This window comes from Sinocyclocheilus rhinocerous, unplaced genomic scaffold (assembly GCF_001515625.1).
Source record: "Sinocyclocheilus rhinocerous isolate Xijiao unplaced genomic scaffold, SAMN03320098_v1.1 scaffold1635, whole genome shotgun sequence".
In the NCBI taxonomy this organism is placed as follows: Eukaryota; Metazoa; Chordata; class Actinopteri; order Cypriniformes; family Cyprinidae; genus Sinocyclocheilus; species Sinocyclocheilus rhinocerous.
The window spans coordinates 1399791-1404305 of NW_015627629.1; the positions used below are offsets into that span (position 1 = coordinate 1399791).

The 4515-nt window shown below is 35.6% G+C and overlaps 1 long non-coding RNA gene across 1 annotated transcript in view; it reads left to right on the forward strand.

Annotated features, from left to right (window-relative positions):
- LOC107732457 (uncharacterized) overlaps positions 1-4515 on the forward strand; it is a 13617-nt gene extending 9102 nt beyond the window's left edge. The window contains exon 3 of the long non-coding RNA XR_001638878.1: positions 3620-4515. This is a non-coding gene — a long non-coding RNA (uncharacterized LOC107732457). The remainder of the gene's footprint in view (positions 1-3619) is intronic.

Below are 4515 nucleotides of genomic sequence, written 5' to 3' on the forward strand. Positions count from 1 at the left end.
TGATTGACAGCCTATCTAAATAACAGATACACTAACTGGTTATGTACTGTACTGCAGGGCTTTTTTTACACTGTGACACATCAGTGTTCTCCTTCAGGGACTTACAGCTCATATTAGCTTTTTTTCCACCTGCAGGTTTGCCAACACATCACTTACATGGCATGTCCATAGGGGAAATGAGACTTTTAATAGGAAGTTTCTCTTCCTAGTTATTAGGGGGAAAAAAGACTTATGCTTTTTGATTGAAGAACAAAGTGTAACTGCTTGACATGTTTACAGTTACAGTGGCCTCAAAAATTATGTGGATACTTATAAGCCACATGCAACGTATACATGTTTTGTTATAAAATATCAAACTAAGCGCCATTTAAAAAAAAAATTAATAAAAAATAAAACCTTTTCAAGAACATTTCACAAAAGATGTTTTTAATAAAAAGTCGTATAATAATAAAACAGAAACATATTTAGTTGTTAAATGTTAATGGAACATGTTACTCGGCCACCTGTGTGAGCTTGAAAGGAAGTGACTTTATGTCCACTAAAAATAACCTGGAGATCTGTTGGTTAAAAATAACTGCAAAAGTCATACATTAAGTGTGTCTTAAGTGTGATCTAAATCTGCTACAATTTGACTTAAGATATTTCATAAATATACAGTATATTCAAAAAGATTTTTAATGCAAGAGCTCTTGAATATCATGGACAGCATAAACAACATTGTTTTCAGTGCATAGCATATAGAAAACAATAAATAATAAAATAATTCTCCTCTGCATACTGTTCTCTCCATTCATAATCCACAAATACTTGGCAGCAGAGGGCTCGCTTTTCTCAAGGCCTTGGCCAAAACAGAATTTCAACAAAAAATATTGTATTCTAGGCCATCCAGTCAGAAGTCTTTGCCTCTGCATCTGTAATGTCGGTGCAAAAAGTCAACTCCCTTCTCCCTTCCTGTCTGTGGCTTCTGTTTGAACTAAGCTTTTTGTGGATGACTTTTGGCATATATCAATGTCTATAAACTGGGTTATGTTTACGTGGGTACCAGACAGGAATGTGCCACTATAGAATGCAGATTAAATATGGGCAGATCTTTTCCATTTGAAAATTTTAGATACTCTTTTTAAGCCCTAAGCAACATTTACACATCATTTGCATCAATTTAATACCTCCAGTTTGCAATTCGCATGAAATATTCTGACATGAAAGGAAACACGGAGGGCTTAAATGATCTCAGTGCTTTGTCTTTGCATGTGGATTAGTTTGAGTTTTCTAAAGGTCTGTAATTATGAGTTGTTAGGCGTGAAAGATCTAGCCCTAACTCCTCTTTCAAATCAGTAACAGCTCAGTACGACTATGGCCTGCTATGGGGTTTCAGTGAGTACAGATGGCTCCATTCAGTCTTCTGAACCACAACAGGAAGAGCGCCAACTATAAACCACTTCCTGTGTCAAATGAGGAGCAATGGTATGTAGTGTTTATGAGCACTTGAGCAGGGCAAGACACTTACTGCTAAACTCTGAAAACAGATTGAAGCCATGTCAGCATACAGGTGATATTTCTAATTAGTGGATAAATCAAGTGATACATATAATCAGATTTATGCAGTGCATCTTCAGTAAAAAGTTTCAAATATGGCCCTAAGCTTATCAAGATGAAAGGAAATATATAATACTGTACATGGGGCACAACATAAAATATTTCAGCCCATGACTTGCCTTAAACCTATTGCACTTAGGTTGTATTTTGGAATTAAAAAATAAATAAACAAATAAAATAAAAAATAAAGCCTACAAGAATCAAAGATATTAGATTAAAAAAAACATGAGAACAAAAGAAAAGAAAAGAAAACTTGATTGAGTCTTACAAAGAAACAAAAACTGGACTAAAACCAAAACAAAAACATGATAGGGTGGTCTTTCAAAGAAACAAGAAATGAATAAAACAAAACATCATAGGGTCGTTCAAAGAAACAATTAAATAACAAAAAACACAAAACAAAACATGATAGGGCCTTAAAAGAGAAACAAGAATTAAATAACAAAAACAGAACAAAACATGATAGGGTCTTACAAAGAAAAAAAAAACAGAAATTAAATAAAACACAAAACAAAGCATGATTGTGTCTTACAAAGAAACAAAAATTAAAGAAATTGCATTCAAAACAAAACACATGATTGTGTTGTACTTGCCTGTACTATAGTCACCACCACTACGGTTTTCTAGGTGTTTTCCAGGGCGTTGCTATGTGGTTGCTAACTTCCTATTAAAAGAGCTCACCCAAGTATATGGGAATTTGTGTAATAATGCACACAGGACAGTTACATTTAACAGCAATGTTACATACATTATATTAGATTACAGTTCTACACAATCTAAAGCATGTATGAAGTTCCAGTTCAGATGACGGCATCTGACATAAACTGGGTAGACTTAGTAGGACAGGTTTGTCCTGATCAGCCCTCTCACCAGAATGAAAGAGAAAGATCTGACTCAGACATACTCACACTTGACAGTAAGAGCCTCGTAAGACTGTTGTCACAGCAACGGGAAAATCAAACAGGCCTTTGAATGAGTTTTGTCTGGTGTACTCTAGTGTAGAATGGGTGGGTCTGCGCTGTGCCCATGGTTACACCCTTTTACCAGAGTGAGTTACAACTGAAAGAAATGCCAAGCGAATTAACTGACACACTTTGGATAAGTGAGTTGACACATATGTATGAACAAATCATGCTTGTAAAGACTGTAGACAGAGAGGTAGGAAAATTATGCAAGTATGCAATGGCTATTTGTTTCAATGAAAGCCCAGCTTTAAATATTGGTTTTGGGATCTTAATCGAATCAAGTCTGTTGGAGAGATGAAACTATGGAAGCTTGTTTCCACCACTGAATAAAAAATAAAAAAGGTAACTGCGACTTTTTATCTCACAATTCTGTTTTTCTTTTTTTTTTTTTATTGTGAGATATAAAGTCGCAGTTGTATGTAATAAAGTCACAATTTTGAGATATAAACTCACAATTGTGAGAAATAAATTCAGAATTGCAAGATAATCACATTTTTTCTCGCAATTGTGAGTTTATATCTTGGAATTTTGACTTTATAACAAGCAATTGTGAGTTATAAAGTCAGAATTATGACATATAAACTTGCAATTATGAGAAAAAAGCCAGCATTTTAATTTTTTTACTCAGAATTGAACTTTATAACTTGCAATTGTGAGTTTATATCTCACAATTCTGAGGTCAGAATTGCAAGATATAAACTCACAAATCGTGCGAGAAAGAAGTCTATAGTTTATCTTGAAGTTCTGACTTTATTCCTTGCAACTGTGAGTTTATATCCTGCAATTCTGGAAAAAAGTCAGAATTGTGAGATAAAAATTAAGTTACCATTTTTTTTTAGCGGCAGAAACGAGCTTCCATAGGAAACAGTTCTCTCCTATAAGAATAATAATCAATCACTCTGTTCAACTCTCACTGGTTAACAGATCTATCAATGAGTCACCATGGGAGGCACCCCATTGGTTACGTAATACATCCATCATGTCTGAACAGTGAAACAACTATTCTCACATTCCACCTTCCCATTCATCTACTTTCCCTCTGCCTATTTTCCTCTCAGGAAATCCAGCTACAGAACACCAAATATTCCCATAGGAATGCTTCCTCCAGCCAACATTCCTCCAGCTGCCCAACATAAGTCCGACAAATTGTGAGAAGAAGAAGAAAGAAAAAAGAAAAAAAGTTGCTGCATAATGTGACCAACCCCATAGGCAATAATGAAAGGGCAATGCCAGCTTGTTTAGGAATGAATGGTGACCGGATTTGCTTTTTGAAATAACCAGCGAAAGAGTTTCTGTGTACATGCTGGGCTTGGTTTTAGGGAGTTAGCCTTCAAAGGTTTTAGGGGACAGTGTCACAAAACTTAGATTCCTGAGAGTTGAGTCAGTGCTATTGGCGGTTCCCTATATAGTCATTGCTAATATTGATCCTAGAGGTCGGCCTTTGACCTCTCCCACCATTCGCTTTTCCATATCCACTGTTATCTGAGAACATCTGCAGCTAAGGTTCACAAGGGTCAGAATGTAAACACTGCACAGCGCCACTAACACATCACTGTACTCAGCACACATTCATGTGAGGTACACTTCTGTTTCTGTGAAATGGAGTGTGAATGTTCATCGTTGTGCTAATTTCCTGCTGTCAAAACAAAGAAGATTAAACATTTGCAAAAAATAAATAATTAAGAAATACATGCGCCACTATACTTCCAGTCTTCTGCAAAATGTCCTATGACCTAGCCTGTTTAGTGCCTTCATGAAATATTCAAATACAATTTTTTGGAATATGTAAAAAATAAAACAAAGTACCAGGGCCCTTTTGCATAACACACAAGCTTGGTCACTTCCCATCCAAGTTAACTAATATTAATGTGCAAAGATTTCCACCTGTAATCAGTGTCAATAGAGTGCTGCAGTGATGATTTGTTTTTTTTTGTAGGACAAGCCGGAAGTTAAC